This window comes from Hetaerina americana, unplaced genomic scaffold (genome assembly GCF_022747635.1).
Source record: "Hetaerina americana unplaced genomic scaffold, ioHetAmer1.1.p SCAF_70, whole genome shotgun sequence".
In the NCBI taxonomy this organism is placed as follows: domain Eukaryota; kingdom Metazoa; phylum Arthropoda; class Insecta; order Odonata; family Calopterygidae; genus Hetaerina; species Hetaerina americana.
Genome location: NW_027287317.1, coordinates 1,634,734 through 1,656,901, shown reverse-complemented (window position 1 = coordinate 1,656,901; position 22,168 = coordinate 1,634,734). Strand labels below are relative to the sequence as shown.

General features: G+C 39.3%; 1 protein-coding gene across 2 annotated transcripts in view; it reads left to right on the top strand.

Annotated features, from left to right (window-relative positions):
* Nucleotides 1-22,168, top strand: part of LOC139697227 (beta-1,4-N-acetylgalactosaminyltransferase bre-4-like) — a 413,079-nt gene that overhangs the window by 107,993 nt on the left and 282,918 nt on the right. The window contains exon 2 of one of the 2 annotated variants that reach the window (XM_071595894.1): nt 6,397-6,466. The exons of the other annotated variant lie outside the window; for it this stretch is intronic. The gene's annotated coding sequence lies outside the window, so the exon portion shown is untranslated. The remainder of the gene's footprint in view (nt 1-6,396; nt 6,467-22,168) is intronic. 2 annotated transcript variants of the gene reach the window in all.

Sequence of the window (22,168 nt, the reverse complement as noted above, 5' to 3'; positions counted from 1 at the left end):
GCACGGTTTTTTTGTATTTGGGCGCCCTTGCGTCTGTTTGTATAGTCGAAAGGGTTTAATCATCACGCATGATGTTTTTCCTTTAATTAATTACCGACCTTGAGAAAGTTTTTCCCATAAATCCGGTGGACGGAGAATTGCGCAGGGAAAATATATCTAATGCTTAATTTTTTTCCGTCAATTGTGCTGTACGGTGATACGCGGTTGGTTTGAAAAGTCGTTACTTAATAGTCTGGATAAACAAATTTCAATTTGTTTCACATATTTTCCTTGAAGGCTTAATCATTTCGTCGAAAGTTGCTTCAGTTTGTTGATCTCTGCCAAATATTGTCATTTGAGTCAACCCTGCCGAATAAGCATTTTTTTCGTCAATTATCTCCTCGTTTGAATAAAACCAAGTTCATGTCAGCCAATTTCCCGCGTATTGAGGAAGGGAGGGAGCCAAATCTTATCCATCTTATGGATGGAGGGAGCCAAATCTGGAGAACAGGGAGTGCGGGGAACGAGCTGGAATCATAAATCAATGTCAATTTTTCAGCCACATTTGCTTGTGCATTGTCATGATGGAAAAGGATTTCTTTTTGGGCCAATCTTGTACTTTTTTCTTGCGACTCTCTTTTGAAACGGTACTCGTATCACAACGTTGCATTTGCACAGATAATAGTTGGATTCTTTTCTAAATAGTCAATGAAGGTTATTCCTCGAGGATTTCCAAAAATAATTCCTGTGACCTTCCAAGTTGAAAGGACTGCCATAGTATACCTGGTGGAATCACAGTCGTGATTCCACGAGGTATACTATGCATCACTATACTATGCATGCACCGCATCCTTACCCCATGCATTGTATACTATTCATTGCATGGAGTAAGGATGCGGTGGTCCACAGTGTTCACTGGACGCCGATGTCCCGGGTTCGAATCCCGGTGGTGGCACTGTTCCACAGGGGTTCCACTCGGGGTGCTATGCACTATACCTATAAACATATATACGTATGTAAACGTATATACATCTATAAAATACGCGTAAATACGCATATACATATATACACATAAAAAGCACGTAAAGCGGAGTACGCTGTCCGTCAAAAGAGATGTGATACTGTGTGACCCCCTTGACATCTTTTGTTGAAAGAAGGCTACCTCCGACGCTGGGTTTCCCTCCAGTCCTCTCTCCGGCACGTGTTTCATGAAAAAGTAAAGTATTTTCTTTCCTACTCATCTCCACTTATCCCTTGAACATCCTCTCTCTACCAAATTACCCACCTCTTCCCCTCTCGTGGCGCAAATGGCTTCAGGCGTCGGTTGCCTACCTTAATGGGTACCATTACATGGGTATTTTCGTGTTAAATTGCATGTTTCAATTGCCTCTCAAGGTTCTTGGGAAACTTGAGGCGGCACAGTCACTCGTTACCCTGTTAATGTATGAATTTCACACGACGTAGTAGGGGCTGTCCTTAAATTACGTGAGGCATTTGGTGGGAGGTGCGTGTACCATTTCATCGTGCTTCCTCGCGGAAAGGGAATTCAGGAGAAATCTTAATCCCGAGTGTTAATATTTTAGCCATTTTAATGAAAAATCATTTTAATTATCCCTGTTGTCTAAAGAGCACATAATAATACAAAGGCTCACCTTTGAAACTGTCACCTCATAATCATGCAAACATACATCAACGTGTCAAAAGAATTCCGAAATGTTTGGCTCATTTGCTTTTTGTGAATTTCATTAATGCCACTAACATTAAATACTTTTGTCTTGTTTTTTAGTGTTTCCTTTGTGTAAAAACACGTAATTGAAGTAATGAGTGGACCTGTACGCATGTTTGATATATTCATGGTACCGCCGGTAATTATGTAAGACGTTGGTGGGGCTGGGGTTCATATCCTACGGATTCTTTCGAGGATGAGGTGCGTGAAAAAATCCGAAAATCGCCTTAAGTGCTCGTAATAGAAGCACCTCAGTGCGAGGCGATCCTCGGTCATTACCTATGAAACCAGTTTTCTCGTTAATCACTGTAGATACTTGTAGCATTTCTGGAAGGAAAAGCATCGCTACCCTGGACGGACTCCATTTTTGTTTGAAAACCAGGACCACCGTGATTTGAGAAAAAAATGGCGTAAGTTGCTCATTTCGGTACCTTGGTTTGAGGAGAAATTCCTTGTCGAAATGACTTTTTCCATTGCCTCTCTATTTCCGCGGTACTCTTCACACATAGGGATGGAAAGGCAATTATTATTGTTTGAGCTGCGGAGGGATCAATTGACGTCATCCGCCTTTGAGTTTGTCCCAGTGAGCGGGGAAATGGGCGACCGAAGCCGTAAAATCCTCAGCGCCCGGAGTTCCTTCGGTCCCGGGCGGGTGGGCACGCCTCTCGCGGCGAAGGGCTCTTAGGCACTCGGAAAAACAATTTTTCGGATCTGTGCCTCCCTCTTGAGAACATTCTATGCAAACGCGGAAAGATGCGAGTGTTTCGCGTCGTAGTATGTTCCTCGGGGAATACTTTTCAATGGTGCTTTGAATATCGCGAGAATATGAAATAATCCCCTTTCAAATAATTCAGTTTTGAATGATCTTACCCGGAACCAATTTTCAAGGAAACTGATGAGGAGAAGATCTATTCAACTGGTGGGTGTACACCAAGCGATTCAGTTAGTTTAATATATGCAAAATCCTTTTAAATTAAATCGATAATATTGATGAATGTGTGAACAGTTTTCATAAATTTGATTTGCCATATTTATTTTGAAGTTGTTAAAAGCATTTCACAAGCCTTAACCCTAGGTAATGTTTGTAATATAACCAATACTAGCGGATTTTCTCGCAGCATAGAATCCTGAATAAAACTAGTGCACAAAAGCCGTTTGTGATTACAGTAACTTACGATGTTCATTAATTTCTCTTCCAGTTCATAGCCTTTAAGCTCGGTGTTGGTGCATTGCAGTTGTGCAGTCATCTGTTGCGATTTATTCTATGGTAGCTTGAAAGGTACCATCAATATATGCATGAATGTAAATGAATTCCTCTGACGTTTCAATTATATCTTTAAAGAAACTCGGGAATTCGAACAGGATCATAGAATTGGAGCACATCCGCGTCCAGAACGTACGTCCTTTTTCAAAAGAGGCTGAAGGTTTTGTAAAATTGTAGGACTCTTTTGGCGGAAGTTTTATTAAGTCCTGCTTTAAATGCATTTCAGTTTGGTCTGCACAAATGTTTTGTTGCCGTTTTCCATTTAGCAAATGGCATGCAGTATCACATATCGTGTCTTACTTTATGTCGAGCTCGGAGGAAAAGAATTTCCCGGCGAAGTTGTCAATTCCTTTTACTGGTAGAATGCAGTTCGGAGCACTCGTAACGGCTATAAAAAATAGGGTCTAGGGATTTTGATGAAGAAAAGGAAAATTAATAGCTACCGTTTCCAATACATCAAATTACCGTCATGAAATAAAAAATCCTAGGTGTCGTGGTGTTAGTAAGCTAATGTTTGAACCCCATTTCAGGTGGCTACTTGTCAATGACAATGAATCGGCAGGGGTAAAATATTTTTATTGGCGTTTATTTTGGGAGCCGCATGCAACGTAAATCGATCCATTCCTGATGAAATGTCGTCATATTCAGGTCACAATTTCTTATTTTAATCCTTCTTGGCTTAATACCTGCTGGGGCTTAGCAGGAAAATGTATTTCCGTTAAAGGTCGGACGTAACGATCGGTATTAACTGTCGCAGCAGATGCTAATTTGGATATCTTACCGTGCATACCTTATATTTTTGGCCAGAGCTTAGCCCCATTACCCTTAGGGATTAGCAGAAATGTAAGTTACATTATTCGTTGAAATGAGATTGTCAACTCTTTGGAGGAGTCATATTGTGGTGACTGGCGTGGCTGTTTGCTGTTCATTATGGATGGGCGATATTTATTTATTTTGCATTAGTCCGAAAACAGCACTTCGACCTTTACATCGGACTTCGAACATTGATATAACATTTGACAATTACATACCCCCAATCGATAATTGTCATTCCATAAGTATTGTATAAGTTATTGTTTCGAACGTTTGTATATTAAGGATAATACCAATCCTTAATTTTGTTTCGATTATTCATGTGGCGTGAAATTTATTCAAAATTTGAATATTAAAATATATAGTGCGCTCTCATAGCGGCTAATCTCGTAATTAGCGTGCAGGTTATTAAAGAAAGAATGGCACACCATTATTGTCAGTATTAAACTCTAGGTACTATTTCACAAATTTGTTCAGGCGAGATGTCCTTTTTCAGCTCAATTTGGCATTATGTACTTCACCAATACTAATTACGTGTATGCGCTGCAAGATAATGCTTTAATTATGAAATATATGGGTAGCCATGCATTTTAACAGCTGAATAATTAATGATTATGTATTTTCATGGTAATATATTCTTCTTAGAAAATGTAGATACAACGGAATGCTCAGAAAAAAATGTGTTGTCTTTCATACTTGATTCGATATAATCTGTGATTTATACAACCAATATTGGATGAAGATTCTGAATTATAATATCGACCGTCTTCTGATGTATCAATGCGGCTGTATCGATTCTTAATATCGATTCCAATGCTCCTTCTTACTCTGCAGTCGGCAGTGCGGCAACTCGTCCCTTCATGATCCCTGGCATTCCCTCTGAATGTAATACCCTCGCGTTATTCCCATTCCTTTCTCATTTTAAATGGCGCAGTAACGATGGATTTCTCGTTGTCAAACAGTCGGGAATCTTGAACTTTTTTTTATTTTAACCGTCATGTGCAAATCGCGGAATGGTGAACGATAGTATGTGGACGTAATAAAATTTTCTTTAGCCAGTTCCACGAGTACTTTTTGACTCGAGACGAATTGTTTGTAATCGTAAAAAATGGCTTTCAGGTACCCACCGTTCTTGTAACAATTTTTCCCTAGTAATGTGCGTAAAACTGATCGGTTCTATCGGAAGTAAGCGCACAGACCGTAAAATTGTTATTTTCCTAACCAAGATATCGCGTCTATCTTAGGCAGTTCATGTAACCTGGATAAATTTTGGCTATTTCGTAACGTGAATGCGTCAAATGGGAACATTAACGTGATTCAAGTAATGGCAATGTTTATGAGCAAATGTATTGTCCTTTGATTGTAGGGATTAATTCTGCCATTTTTAACTGTTATTGAAAATGGTCCAGAAGAGGAAATGGCTGTAGTTTTAGGTGTCTTGACGCCTGGGTTAATTTTCGCCTTTACGGATATTTTGGCATGTACATGTTTCAGTGAACATTTGAATATAACTTCTGTTTTACTTATTTCTTGCTCAAGTGCTATGAGCCGGCTTGGCTCGCCGTGAGTAATTTCGAGGTATTTTATAAGTGCGAAGAGAGTGAAATGGGAACGGAAAAATTTACATATTGTATGGTGGAATCACTGTGTGAAAAATTCCGTTCATTTTTTTCGGTGCGGGGTCCAATCTAACACCTTTAGGATATAACACATCTATCGTACGCTATCGGGTGTGACGCGTAAACTTTGGAACTACGGCCAGGGTATGAGAATGTATGTAAAAGTATCAAATATCTTTCCTTAATGATCAATTTTAGGGGTTTTCAGTTTCTTTGGTTGGTGATTCTATCTAATTTGAGGGGTATTCGGGAAATTATTTGAGAAACTAATTACTCACTGTGTTTGGTCCTGGTATAGCTTTCAAATAGCACTGGCGCCTATTCCAGCCACCCTTATGGGAACAAAACTCTAATTAAGCAAGTCACCAAGCAACTTTTTCTGTGTAAACTCCCATATATCTACAAACATAGACTAATATAGGAGACAATAGAACTAGGAAGTGGTCGTGTCACTCACCATCGCAAATTTACCCCAAGAATGTATATTTGTTCTAGCTATTTTCTAAGGTTCAAATAAATTGCGACAATGATGCAGCATGAACTTCTTCAGATGCACTCGTTAGTTCACTCGTGCGAAATAAGTCGTTCCCCAAGTATTGAGGCGTTACACACTAACATAATTCGTTATGGCCTGGCTTTTGTATTAATTAGTTCTAGACTGCGGACGTTTAAGGGCGATTATATTATTTTTGGCAAAAAATAGTACTCCAGAAAATATTTCCGGTCTCAGTGACGGCTGAGGCTATGTAATCTACGCCTGTTGTCCCAGAGGTCGTGGATTCGATTTCTACCTAAGTGGGTTTTCCTCCTTCACCTAGACCTTGGGTGTATGTGATTTCCCTTGTAGATTATTAATTTGGTAAAATGGTTAAATGTCAGAAAGAACCGTGTGGCCTCAATTTAGTCGTAAATGAGGACAACGTTATTAATTTGACAACATTAAATGATCTTCATATCAAGCCTAAACTAAACTTTACATTCTTTTTTTTATATAGCAAACGACAAGTTACAATATTCCACTTTATTGATTGGAAAATCAGTCAGCCCATCAGCCTACTATTTGTGGTAAGTCCTTTTTTTCTCTTATCTTTTCAGTTTTTTTTCTGGAAATTTCGTATATGTTAAGGTGCTGATGGACGAGCCGTCGCATAAAAAACTGAAGGAAACTATTTTTCGCATTTATTGGTTCTCCATCGATAGAAGAGTTCCAATCTCCCTCTCCTGTATAAACACTGACGGACACATTTTGATCAGAGTATGTGTGAATCCGTAGCCGAGCAAAATTAATTTCCTCTCCATATCAACATCAAAATTAGAGCCCAACTCCCCTCAGCTTGGCATGTTGAATCTTTAACTAGCCAGCAGCTGGATCAGAAGGGAGTTGAGCATTTGTATGCGTTGTATTTTTTTCAAGGATTTCTCCGTACCCGTTCGCTAAATTTACATGCAAAATGTATTCGACATATGTAAAGCAGTCTAACCAAAAAGTAAATGTCAGAGCATGAACCTTATCCTCTATGCAACCCGAAAACCATTTCGTTGTACCAGCTTTGAATATGGAATATTGAGAAGTACTCGAGTGCCAAATTTGAATTCCATATTGCCTTTTGTAAGGTATTTTTCTGAAAAGCCAAATAAAAATATTTCTTTGCTTATGCTTTGTATTTTCCTTCGCGACTTTAAAAATATTTCTTGATAAGCGTTTAATGCGAGTATGACCCAAATTTTGCATGTAGTACGTTAGTAAAGTTCCTTAAAACCTATAATAATAGAAGCAGTATTTGTTTCTAAAATTAAATGGTTCGTTGTTTGTGAGCATATTGTGATCTATTATTTTATTTTTAGTCAAGTGTGAAATGCCTAACTTAAACAGTTGAATTTTTCGTGAAATGTTTTGTTTTACGATTTTACAACCTAGTGGCAAAAGGAGCAAAGTGAGCGTAGTGCAAATATATTGAGCAAAAACCATCCCGCCAATAAGGATTAGCTGTTCCTTCAGTGAAAAGAGTGCGTGCGATTTGATCTTGGAAGAGAGATAGGTGAAGTTACCACTCGCTGCTGTCGCCCAAAAACACTGAAACACGTTAGAAAATGTTGGCAAAATAAATGGAATGTTAATTGTTGATAAATGATTGATTATTCGTAAAAGAACAAGTCCATAATACAGGTGGTCAGTATAACGCAGTTAATTTTGTATTCGTGAATAATTTGGACATAGGGGGTAATAGCCAACACGGGATCGAGGTTTTTCTGAAAGCAAACACCATGTCTCACCGTGAGGACGGGTATTAAAAAATATTGTGTATCAATAGAACTGTTTGGAAGGCATCCCTAATGATGTTAATTATCCGTTTGCAAAATTGTGTTTAAGGTAGAGGGATAGATTGAAAAAATGTCATGTGTAAATGATACTTTTTTATCCGAGGAATGTGTTCTTGTACTAGCGTGATCAATGCAAGTCATTACGTGATTGGAGATTGCAAACCTCTACATGGAATATCGAACCAGACGCGCAGCCATGACTGTCAAAGTGTCAGGTCGTAACGATGACTCATGTCTAAACGGAGGGTCACCGTATCAACTTGTAGATCACATTTGGTTAACGTAGGATCCGAGTCGGTATCAAGAATCAATTCATAAACAATCCTATGGGGGATACACTATAATCGATCGCTGGTGGGCTAGCAGGCAAGACTTCAGTTGCATCACGCTAATAAATAAACCTCTAGCTCTAATACATGGGTTACCCATCAAAATTTCTAATGTGGTTTTTCTAATAATGTAATTTTCTGGAAATATTTTTCCTGATAAAATTATTTTTCTATAAAAAAATTTCTGAATATATGTATATATATACATATATATACATATATATATACATATATATATATATATATATATATATATATATATATATATATATATATATATATATTCAGAAACAGTAGAACCAAACCCAACTCTCGCGTTACGTTCTCCAATTTTAGGACATTTCCAGTACCAGCGACCTTTGAAAAGGTTTACCTTGTGGTAAACAAACCCAACGATAAATAATTGTTTTCCAACAACTTTGGGTTTCGGATCCATGTGTATTACACACTTATTATATGCTACACTCTAGAAAAATACATTATTAGAAATTATGGTTTAGAAAAATTGAGTTAATTTATTTATTAGAAAAATAAAATTTCTTATCATAAACATGTATATCGTACACTTATACAACAAATTAAGTTTCCACAGCGGCAATGTTATTCATATTTTTAGGCATTAGGAAAAAGTCATTAGAAAAATAAAATTTGAAAGAATGCATTAGGAAAAAAGTACACTTTAAAAAAGTACAATATTAAAAATGTGTTTTTAAAAAATTGATCGGGAAGGAATACAAGAGCGGAAAAATGGCGTAACAATATTTGTACGTACTGTGAGGACAGAAAATCTGACGTTGAACTTATTTTCTTTAAGACAAGAAAACCAGCAAGGCGCTTCTGCCTCATTCAGCAATAATAATGTGTATATCAAGGGCGAATAATAAGTTGTCTTTTATTTCGAAAATGGCATTAGAAACATATCATGTAGCTAAACACTTAGGAAATATACCTAAGCGATTAATTAAAATTCTTTCCTCAGAGGTTGACGCGGAAGGACGTTAAAGACCCTCCGTGATTCGTCATTGTGGCTCCCTTTGACCGCAACATTGTTTGTGATCAGTACCTTCCGAGCTGTCAGTGCAATGAGCTTATCTCTAGCCCGTCAATAACCGCGGGAAGAATTATGCCATTTTTAGCGCTCGCTCAGTTTTTATCCCGGGAGGGTCAAGTAAGAATGAATACAGACAATGCGTATGGATAAAAAGTATTTTTCGAGGCTTGAAAAATTGTATTTTTTGAGACACTGTCGCAAGTTTCCGTTAATGAGTAGTACTCCACTTGAAGAATCGTCCTTCTCTACCATTACTTTGAAACGTTTAGGGAAAAAAACCCGCGCTCACCCGCCCGATCAATCGACCTGAAGTCGAATGGGGAAGGGCGGGGATGTGTAGTTGATAACGTTGAACCAGCTCTTTTCCCAGTGTCACCTTCCCATTTCCCACGAAACGTGAAAATCCAAGTCCTGGAATCAAAAATGTACCTTTTGGAGCAAAGTCGAGAGGTTTTCACCCGTTGGCGCAGTTATACTCAGTTTCAGTGCGCAGCAACGCCATCGTTTTCTCGCCTCGCTCACGCCATGTTGCTTCGTTCTTTCGCTTCGATCCCCATGTTCTTTCAGTCTCGTCTCAGTCGTTTTCATGCACCAGAACATCAATAAAATTCGATGCCTTAATGAGGTTGAAAGTTCACTCGCACGCTCTCGTACTAACTAAGCCATATTCACCTTCAGAACAAGTTACGGTGGTATGAATGGTGTGATTTCAGGGATTCAAGAGTAAACCATTTACTTGTACACACTTGTCCCCCACGAGTGTATGTTTAGCATTGTGATTACCAAGATTTAATTGTCGATATGAATACCGTCTAATACGGATATCACTTCCGTCCCCCCGTGATAGGTTTTGCCACCCATCTCTAATGCACTTAGTCGGTCTCGTTGCCAGTCTTGGATATTAAAAATGGCGTGAAAAAAAACTGGTTCGAACTTTCTCTCGTATGCTTTTCACTCTTGATTGAAGATGGTACACCCTTTTGATGCCCTTCACGCCCTGTTGTTGACTTCTTTGACTTCGCCGTAAAAAATAACCCGTTTTTTCCCTTTCGAGGGTTGCGTTTCCTGGAAAAATGTCCCCCTGGCATAAGTTGCAAAAAACATTCTCTCGCTTTTTTTGCGGAAAGGCGCGATGCCTTTGTGCGTGGATCCTATCCAAGGAGCTGCTTTTAAAGGGATGGGAATCTCACGAACTGTCTCGGAAGCCCTTTATTTCGCTCCCTGGAAATAGCTCCTCGAGCTTTGGAAATCTCCTCCCGTACTCTTTAAGTTTGAAGGAAATTTTCGATGGCTTTACTTTATGCTTTGACTACGCGAGCACTCCTACTCCGAGAATTTCTTTAAAAATTTGTTTTAAATTAATGATTTTCTTAAATTTACAAAATGGAGTTCGTGACCATTATATCCGTATGGAAAACTGATGGCATAAATTTGTGTGCTCGATGACTGTATATTTTCAATTTTTGCATACCAGTATTCTGAGGATATTTATCGATTTTTTTTGCGTATGCAATTCATCCTAGGAATATAATACGTCCACCTTTCTACTTGTTTTTGTCCGTCTCAAGCGATATGAAATTACTGCGGGAACCATTTTTCAAAATGGTCGAAAACATACGTGTATCAATGTTTGTAGGGATATCTGGTTGTATCTAGAGCTTCATTTAGAGCAACCTTACAGCTTTTTATCAAAGCATCAGAAGTCAATGAATTTGAATTAATAAATTTATTTATTGAATTGAGCGCATTGCAATTGAAGAATAAACCGGGTTGCAATAGCAATGAGCGATACTTTTCTACGTGCATTGAACGGAAAGGCACACAAAAGTTGTGTATATTAAATTGCTTGCACAAACGTGAATTGTCAAAACATTTAATTGGTATATTTTAGATAGACCAGCATCATTAGGTGAATAAGTATCATGTATCAATAAATGGAGAGCTAGTACTTCACCGTTCTCTAAATTAGTCTGCTTATTCGGGAACGGTCAGTTTTATTTATTTATTTATTTTCCATTAGTCCGAAAACAGCAATTCGACCTTTAAATCGGACTTAAAACATTGATATAACAATTTGACAATTGCATACACCCAGGGTTTAAAGGATCTTAAGCTAATTATGATCGTTTATGGGCGTAGTTAATTGCATCCGTGGTTTATAAATTCTAAACTGGCTTTCAATTACCACCAGTGATTGAGGTGTAATTTACGTCGGCCGTAACCATGATTGGAAGCTGATAGATGATTGGTCAGGGCCTGCCTCTGGCGAGTAGCCAATGTTCCCCGACGCATTCATTGACGCGCACCGTCATCTGTCAATCGTTGGGATGTACATATGCTCATAGGTGCCATTCTACAATTTCTCTGGACCATGAAAAGTCAGGGGAGCTAAAAGGCAGATAACTCCAGTCACCCTGATTTTCCTTCAACGAGTTGGGTGTTCGCTCCGATAGTTCGAACCCTCTAAAAATTAGAGATGGGTCTTCCCGATCCCTCAAATCCAGCATTTATTATAGTTGTTTGCATGTTCTTTATAAGTGAATATTTTTTAACCTATTTTAATCCACTCACCCCAGCGTCTATTCATCTTGATTCTATTCCAACTCGTCACATCGGCAGTCGAATCGATATTCCTTCAGGGTAATTTGGGAACAATGGTAGGAAAATGACATTTATCCTTTTTTTCGTCGCTTATGCCCCCAGAAGACTGCCTAAAAATGTTAACATTTGTCAAGTCTCAGAACAAAGTGCTACAGTTGTGACGACGAATATGTACTTAAATCTGATATCAAAGTAATTTTTCTAAATAACCTTAACTGCTGTAAACATTTAATTATTATCTAGTAGAATAGTCCATAGGTTTTGATGATCTCAGGGGTTATTGTGCCAATCTTTTAAATCCGCCTGATGCTATCGTAAATCCCTTTGAAACACGTATTACATGAAACGGTCTTTAAACACAAAATACTTTTTACCTCTTTGCATTTCCGTCCAACATGAATGAACCGGCCCTTCCTATACCTCGCTTATCCAACGTTCTCCCCTTTGTCACAGCCTCCACAATTCTATTGCAACTCAATCGATGTCTAAGCTCAATCCACTTCATTGAATTTCTGCCAACAGCTTCCTATATTCCTGTACTGTGCCTTGGACCCTTTCGTTTTGTTTCCTTCCGTCTGTTTTTTTCCATTTTTATTTACGCTCAAATCTCAAAAGCTTCCAGTCTCGCTTATTGCCTTAATGACAAAGTTTTAAGGCTATGTGATACTACGCTCCGTATTTCAGTTATCACGTCTTCCCTTGTGATAGGTACTTACGGTACCACTTTTCAACTCCTTTTTTATAAATTATTTTTTACCTAACTCAATTCTTCTTTTAATATTCTTACTATTGATTGGCACCTGGAAATAAAATCGTGCATGGATGTGGCGTTTCGGCCTAAGTGGTTTGTCGAGCATTGAGTGCTCTCCGGGAGTGGTCGTTGCTTGGATCCGACTTGCTGTTTAGTCCGTTCAAGCCGCAGGGTTTTGGCAACCTGGTTATTCTTGTGCGGAGGGACTCTTTACACACCCAAGGGCGGTAACCCAAGAGTGTAGCCCTATGGGTAAAGAGCGGGGTGCTGACCGGAAGGCGCGGTAACAATTCTGGGTGACACCTGTGAGCAGTAAGAGCATTGTGTTTTTTTCTGATTTCATTTTTCCTGGAATACCACAGCTGCAGGGAGACTGCACTCCCCACCTCCGACCTATTGTTAGGACAAGGACAAGAAAAGGACACTAAACAATGAATATGAACTTTAACAACTTTGCATTGAAAATCATTCACTGGGCCAACTCACAATAGTAATCAAGGAAATATAAAACCAAGTTCATGATTCTGTACTCTCGGTAGTGTAAATAATACTGATAAGAGGGTTAGTCTCCTAATTTAAGTTTTCGAATTATTTGGCTCCTCCTACGGCGTATGGTGAATGGTATGAGAATGAATCAATTGCAGAAGTCAGAGAAATTAGACAATTGAAAGGGTGCTGCGGGCGGTAGGTACTCGGACAGTATTTGGGCAATGGAAAGTTCCTGGGTTTCAGATTTTGCGGCGTGAGCATGGCATACATTGGGGAGGAGTTCATCACACCTGTGGCGACCTTTCTCGATTCCAAGGAAAAGGTTCCGATTAAATATTAGTTGAGCTTCCTGCCTGATCGATGATCACATTTGGCCACCGGAAGGCAACTTCGGGCTGCCGACAGCGATCTTCGATCACTTTGCGATGCTCAGCTTTAATCGGCCGCTCGAATCCGATCGCATCCCATGACACTTGCCGTGCGCCAACCGTCCAGTCGATGGCGGCTACACCCAAGCCGTTGTGAGGCTTCCCGCCCGCCGCGGGAACCGAGGTGTGACCCCTGAAATCGGAATTGTGGAGAGTGGAACCGGTGACACTGAGGGAGAATCATCGCCTTGGTTCGATTCATGCTCGCAGAGGGGGTGGGCAGCCCACTCCTCCTCTACCTCATTGACGAAATCTACCGTTTCCAAGGGAGCACTAACATCCGCGGTCGCTTCCGGTTTTGTGTACTCGCCTCGCATGTTGCCAAGTGCAATGATTACATCGCTGGTCAGTAGGCCAGACTCTGATCCCTGTCAGGAGAATACCTCCATTTTGAGCATACCTATCACTAATTTTGAATTTAAAATATATTTATGAACATGCTATCCCGTAGTGGTTAATGAAAAAATATAATTGGTTCCCTAAAAATTTAACAAATATATTAAACCATGAAAAAATCGAAACCGAAAATTCGAAAACGTGTGAGTTTCGTATCTTTTTTGTGTTTTTCTGTGTTTTTGTTTTTGTTCGCTAGTGCTAACTTCATAGCAATTATTTTTCACATCCGTCAGACTTTTACGTAAGTTTCATATAAGTACATACATGCATACATACACACGTATATATGGGGAAGTTTGGAAGGGTACTTTGAATTTGAGGAGCGGTGCTCATTAAAGAGTGGAGCAAAGGAGGAGGCATGGGAATCAGGAGGGGAAGCTTCTCCCGCCGTGAGCACTAGCTAACGCAAAAGAGCAAGGCCTAGGTTGGATTTATTAATTAATCTACCGGTTAAGGTAGGTTTTGGATGGACACAACAGCCAAATAAACATTTTGTGACTCCTAACAAAACCCAATAGAGGAACATACTCTACATCAAGTCCTTCTTCATCTCCGTATATTATACTAAAATTCTTTGACGATATCATAGATGCAACAGACAACTTTCACGATTCCTGGCTGTTCTAAAACATCCAGTCTTGGTCCTTTACGCGCGAAGTGAATGAATCCTGCTTTGAAATTGGTTATGTGCCCTTCTTAAATGAGATATTTGGCAAAGAGAGAGGACACTTTTCTTGTTTTGTAAACAAGCTTGACTAAGTTTGTTTTAAATATGGATGCTAGTTCTCTCGATGGGGAGGCCTCCCCTCCTGTCTCCCTTTCCGCCTTCCGTACTCCTTTGATACCTGGCTCCCTCCCCAAACCCTCCAAGGAGCTTCCCTTTCCTTTTTTATGCTCTTATTGTGCACGTATCACGCCCTTAGAAAATCGATTCCTCTTACAAAGTTAGACGTACCGTTTCGTTTTAACCCTACTAGGGCGATTTGATGTCATGAGTTTCTTACACAGGAGAGCTTACTCGGCTTGCTTGATACTGCTTACCCTCGCCCAATGGGAGCTGGCAATCGATGCTCCCTAATTGGAGCAATTCTTCCGCTTTTCCAGGCGCCTTCTTTCTCAATAACTTGAAATTTATCTCCCTAGCCTCCGTTACCGACCGTTTTCCATGCTTCTTTTTTTATTCGCGTATATAATTTCGTAAACGGAAAGCTGTTAATCCATTTTCTAGCTATCCGTAAAATTCCCTTTAACCTTTTTCTGGATATACTGCCTTCTCCCTGTGCGCTCAAAATTTCATGGGAAAGGGTCAACATGGCTGCAATACTCCTTTGTTTATTTTAATATATTGTTGACTTTCATCTCAATTGATCTCTGCTATCCTAATAATGCAACAATTCCTATATTCCGAAATGAAAATCCTCAAATTTCGGATTTTAAGAGGACGTCTCGGTAGCTTAACCGTTTAAGCTCTCGGCCGGACATCGAGGGATCCGTGTTCGAATTCCGGTCAATGCGAATGATTTTTACTCCCTGAAATTTCTGCGTTGTAATGCGCATTTAGCGGTTAACTCTGTTAAAAGTTACTGTTGCGGTATCTCCCACAGTTTCTTAGAACCCTGCTATCTGCTCCCAATTTAGAGATAGCGTGTGAATTTTTGTGTCGTGGAGATTTATTCTAATTTACTTCAGGAAATGCTTCGTAATCTTCCAGTCTAATTTGTCGAAACCTTTATCAAGGGTCATGACGGCGATTATGTAAATTATGTACGAGTATTCCCTATCGATGACATTTATACAGGTAAGAACAAGCTAGACTTCTCTTTTCACTCTGGGTCTTCTGAATATAAATTCATACTTCCTCAAATCCTCCACTACTTACATCTTCTTTCTGCGATGGGTAATCCCTCTTATAATATTCTATACCCAGGTCACTAAACTAATCTGTTCATCATTGCGTGCCGTTTATTGCGTTGGCGGATAATTACATTTTTTAGTTTTCCTTTTTTTGTTATCCAAATGTTATTCCGCTTTGTGTGCTTATATTTGTAACTTATCTGCATGAGAGTAGGTTGTCCTCCTCAGCGTCGACTTTGAGCCTTAGTGTGGATTTTCCTTTTAATCTTCATTGTTCAGTTCTTTGAAGGAAATGCTCTCGATCGAGCGTGTCCTCGTTTCATGAAAGGACGGTAACATCATGATGTCTATTAGTTTTTTTACTCGGAGTTTGATAATACTCTTTATCATGGAAGGAACCCGTGATATTACAAAAAACAAGGTTTAAGCGCCCAGTTTGTTTGAAAGGGAATATTTTTTTATTAATAGAGTTTACTAATTGAGTAAAAATAAATGCACAACACTTAAGTTCAATATTAGTCGTTTCAGGCGTAAATTTGTGGAATTTTCCCACGATGAGTAATGTCAAAATAAACCCTTGTACATCCACATTTATAAAATAAACGTTGATGCTTCAAATGTAACGCTTTAAAGTTTATTTTGTGTATGTGGATTTATAAAGTTTTATTTTGACATCATTTTTCAAGTTTTTATGCTTAAAATGCCGTTATCACGGCGTCTTCTGCTGCAAGTTCACGTGGTGACCTTAAGAACGCTGGGTTAGTGCATGTAGGATGATCTCGAAAGCAGAAGTGACTTCATGAGCGCCGTGACTGAAGATTTGAATTAGCGCTTAGAAGGATTGAGCAATCTCCTTGCCGGTAGACGTAAGACTCTGCCCTAACTTTTAAGGCATCCTCTGGGGCTGGATTTTTATGATGCACAAGTTCTGCCGGTGGTATTCGTGCAAAAACGACGCCTTGCGACCACCTTTGTGCTTAAACCATAAGCAATAATGCTATAATTTAAAAATCTCCCGTCTCTTACTTTAACTAGATGTAGGAGAAACTTGCACTATGTGATCACTCTTGATCTCTCGGGTTGTAATTTTCAAAGATGTATAATTGGCACGGTAACGAAGAACGGTGTTGGTACTGCTGGGTAAAAATATCGGAAAAAATCATAATACGAGGGTTGCTATTTATATTTTCAGCCTAATAATGAAAAGATAATTTACTGTTGAAAATGGCTTCATTGTTCTTTTGAATTATTCTCCATGATAATCAATATACTTTTGCATGCCCTCGAACCAATTTTCGTCACACTTTTTCCACTCCGATTGAGATACCTCCAAAACATGGTTTTTGAATGCATCAACGCCTTCTTCAGGCGGCGAAAACCTTCGCCCATGCAATTTGTTCTCGATAAACGGGAATAAAAATAAGTCATTTGGTGCTAAATCAAGACTGTGCGGAGGATGACCCATCAATTCAACGTTTTGGCCAGTCAAATAGATAGTTGTTTCAGCCAATCTGTGAGAGCTTGCATTGTCATGATGAAGAATGATCCTTCGTTGCCGTAAGTTGTTCGATGCACTCCTGTCTTGACAATCCACGTCGAAAGTCGTAAAAAAATCATCGCAGGAAAGTGTTCACGAGTCAACTCCATTTTTTTCGCTGAGCTAAAATTTTCGAGTCACTGTAAACAGCACAAGTTATGATCAAACGGCAAAATGTTCAGAGGACAGTTAGCGTTAACAGGGCCAAACTTTCATATGGAAACATCAGATGGCGCCTAAAGCCCTTAGTGTTGTCAAGGCTCAAAATATGAATAGCAACTCTCGTATGAAAGTTTTCGAATGATGAGCATTCAGCAATCTCATTTAAGGCTTCTATCTATTTTTAACCTCCTCGAGAAATGCCTCTTCTTGTTCATGGTGTTGGGGCGGTTAAAGGTTTTAATCGTGTTGTCAGACACACAGCTATTTTCAAAGCGAGCGAGTTATCAAAAAATCATGTTTCCATAACATTCGTGACATTATTTTAATAGGATGCATCAGAATTGAGAACTAATCTCTGAAAGAATTACGTGGATCGTACGGAAATGGAGGGTTTTTTGTAAAAAGATTAATCTCTCCAAGAATCCATTATTGAAATAGAAAGAAAGACTCGTACTTTTCCACAGATTTTATTATACGGCACGACGCGTTTCACCGACTTGCGGCATCATCAGGAAATTTGTACCTGATGATGCCGCAAGTCGGTGAAACGCGTCGTGCCGTATAATAAAATCTGTGGAAAAGTACGAGTCTTTCTTTCTATTTCAATAATGGATATCAATTACTTCCACGAAGTGAAGCCTGAAACAATAGAATATACTCTCCAAGAATAGTTATTGAGCATTTTTTATTGTTAAATGCGTGGCATGCCTTTAAATTTCGCCGGTGTCTTATTTAATTGTAAACGTCCGTTTGTAAAAATTAAATTTTGCTTGCTACATATGTTCTTGAATGACCTTCGTCAAGTTCGAGAACCACCATGCCGTATCGTAATTATGATTTTCTACGTACATCAATTCTGGTGTGTATTCTACTACGTGAATCAATCTTCGTATTCCTCGCTTTCTACGAAGGATTCATTGCTTGGGTAGCACGTAAGTGGAGGTAGAAGAAATCGGCTGCGGGTTTTAAAAGTCAGTCGTGGAGACTTGGAGAACCCCCGAATACTGGGGATATTGAAAGCAATATTTCTCAGGCCACGCCTTCTACTGAGGCAGGGGTTAATATTTACTGTGCATCATTATACGGAAATCTTATGTAAAATTCAAGTTTTGGACGAGCACCTCAAATGGCGAAACAAATTAATTGATAAGAGTTGGTAAGGGCGATTGATTAATTAATTTATTTTAGCATTAGTCCAAAAACAGCGCATTGTTGCCCTTTGCATCGGTCTATTAACAATGATAACAATATACACAATTACAAACACCCAAGCCTTAGGAAGAAAACCCACCCAGGAGGGAGTTGAACCCGCGACCTTTGGGTTGACGTTACCCCGCCGCTACCGGGGCCGGCGATTTGAAGTTTGTTACTCTCGTTGGTGATGAGCCCGCAGCTGTTAGTGTACTGATACTCCCTGGCAGCGTCGACCTGAGATACAATTAGGAGCTCCATTTATGTATCTTTCAATGCAAAACTTCCTCTTAAGGTCTAACTAGCGTCTTCTGAAATTGGAAAAAATAATAAATGATGGTGCATTTTCCATCAGGAAATCATCTAGATTAGTAGATGTAAACTACAGGGACTCAAAATAATTACATTTACTTGGAAAATCGAACCACGTGTCAGGTTATAGGCGTCTCGGCTGGCTAATGAGGACACGAGTCCAAATCCTACCTCCACATAGATTTGCTACTGTACTTTAATTTTCTGAATATGAATCTGCGATGTAACATGAAACCACCCGTTGGAAACTTGATTACCCCTACCACCGTCTCTCTGCTATCGAGAAACGAGATACTAAGCTGTGCACCACATAAGAAACTCATTTGACAGAAAACTCGGCTTCATACAATCATGAAATTATTTCATGTTTTTCAAGATGAAATATTTTCACCACGTGATCTCCTGGCACATGTTATGCATGTACAGGGTGCGGCGGTTATCTCCGTACAAATTTCAATTTGAATTTCCCGCCATATCTTTGTTCCATTGGAGGTCACGATTGGCATTCTTGAAAGCTATAAGCATCTAGTAAACAGTAATAATCTCAAAATGGCCGAGATGTTACGTACAAGTGCAGAGTACAATGAAAGAGCCCATATTATCGAAAGTGTTCGCGCTGGGCGTCTGCCCAGTGAAATAGTTCGATTCTTTGGGTACCCCAGTTCAACTGTTTACGATATTGTGGCTAAGTGTAATACTTCGGAGAAGCCTGGGGAAGGTTTTGCTCTCCCGGAGAGGAAATCTCATTCGAGGAAACGCTCAGACGCTAATTTCAGAGGAATTTTGCAAAATTTTGCGAATTTGCAAAATTTGGAGAATATCGTGAAACCGTGGATGGTAACTGTAGCCACGGGGAGACAATATGTCTTTCAACAGGATGGTGCACCAGCTCATGCAAGTCATTTTTCCCAAAACTTGCTCTTAGATAACATTGGCCTGTTCTGGCAAAGGAGTTCTGGCCTCCGAATATCCCGGACATGTACCCCCTTGACTATATGTTTGCAGCGTAGTCGAAAGAGTTACCAATAAAACGAGGCGCCCTAATGTCGCATCTCTACGCACCGTTATCGTAGCAGCATTCACAAAAATGGACAGCGCTGTTTTAAAGAGTGCGTGCGATGGATTCAGGACAAGAATGGAGGCGGTCATTGCAGCTGAAGGGGGTTACTACGAGTAATGTTACTCTTGACAGATAACACTACTTGTATGTAAAAGTTTTTTCATTCCCATTTGTATTTTTTTTACACATTTGCTTTTAAGCAAAAGGTTCATTTGTCCGGATTTAACTACCATACCCTGTATGTTATAACATGAGATGACTGCTTGGTGTTAAATGCCTGTGGTCGGATCCCCGGCGACAAGCGGTCCTCTCAGAGTGGGAAATAGGTTCGAGGAATGGTTTCAAACTGAAGCAGTAAACAACAGCGCGGCCTGAATACGAGAAATATTCGTTTCAAAGCGTTCGTTTAATTCAGGGTTGACTTTGAGCTTGGGGATTATGTGTTGGATGACTTTCAAGTGAAAATCCATTGGTGTTCGTTGAGACTTGAGTGAAGGGAGAGATTCCATCCTGTTGTAGATCTCTCCACTTTGAAAATAATTCATGGATTCATTGGGCGTATGCATGCCAGGCAATTCCCATTGGATTTTCCGAGCTCTGTCCTGACCCACCCTTTGTGCCCACTCATGTCTTCTGACTCAGTTAGCGGCTGAAACCTTGCAAAATCTCGGCGGGATTCAAGTGGAGAGCAATATCGAGCCAAAGCTAATTCAAAGGATTATTTTTTTTTGCAGGAATTAAAATATAAAATCAAATTTGCAAGATGTGTGGGACGATGGAATCCGGCGTTTACAGAAAATACGCAGGGTCAAGACGTTCGGGTAGGATCAGATATTTACCCTTGTCATATTTTTCGACAATTAGCACGCCATTTTTTTCAATTTCGCTCTAGTTCGTGCAGCAGGTAAATATTGCGCGAATGTAAGCAGGCAACAAGCGTATTAATGCACTCCGGGCCACCCGCAACACTTTAATTTGCAGTCTTCCTGCAACGGCCCCTTGAGCAGTTCGTTCAGTCATTTTCTCATATTTACCGAAATCGTTCAATTTGTCGCATAGAAAGCGTGTGTTCATCTAAAGAATTCAATTTACAGGGTTGATAAATGGCGATTGCGAGATTTAATTGTTTATACTTCAATTATAACTGCGTTTCCGAGGTTCTTTACGGTGTTTACGGTATAAAAATCCCATCTATATTGTTACGAGATATATAAACCGTGTATTTTGCATCATGGTTTTGTCATCAGTAGCTAGTTGGGAACAGAATAGTTCCCCAAGCTTAAAGTATGAAGAAAGTATGAGTTAAATAGAGAGACTGAATTTACTTATCAGAGAAGTGATTTCGAAAGTAAAAAATGGGATAGAGATAATGCGTTTACTAAGTAAAATTCTGCGTCGTCATAAAGTGGTTGTAGATTATGTGTTAAATTTTACGGTGAAACAACCTTGGAGTATATTTTAAATAGTATTCCAAAGTGTGTTTTTTTTGTGTTTGAATTTCATATTTTTGCATTGTGCTACGTCAAATATTATGTAAATCTTCCATGCCGGAACCGAACAACCCTTTTCTGCGGCTCCGTAAGCAAATAGTAGTTTTTCCAAAAATGTGATAAATTTCGCGAGAAACCCAAAAAAGTTAACAGTTAAAATCATGGAAATTATCCAGAAAAATACCACTGTCATAACTAATTGATTTTTAATACGTTCTGTAATTATTGTGAGCAGTTTCATTTGAAAATGTCCGCGCTCGTTTGATATGCTGAAAGGAGAAGCAGAGGCATTGTTTCATATTTTGCGAGGCAAATTTTCTCCTGCCCGATGAAATAGTTAATTGTGCGGGAGTATTTTTTCCTCTAAGGTTTTTTGTGCACCTTGCGTTTATTCCCTTAGTGTGATTACCTGTGCCAAAAAATATTCGTATCCAACGCGTAGTCACCGCATTCGTTTAAGCACCTAAAAATCACTCTTGCTATCAAGGACTTAATTAAAAACCCATGGCAGTAACCGAGGGCTTAAAATTTTATCATCAGCCCATAATAATTCGTTTATTTTTTTCTTAATCTTTGGCAGACAAAAATAATATGCTTTAATCTATTTTCATTGTTTTAATTGAACCTTAGAAAGTTACATCGACTTAAGATTTATCACTCGAACGGCTACGCCGGGGAAATCGCATTCTTTGACGTGTGAGCGAAGCACTTGTGTGGTTCTACGTTGAAACGGAAGAGCCACGCGAATAGTATTAGTGTGGCTAATATTAGGCCAAAGAGATTCGGTCGAGGGC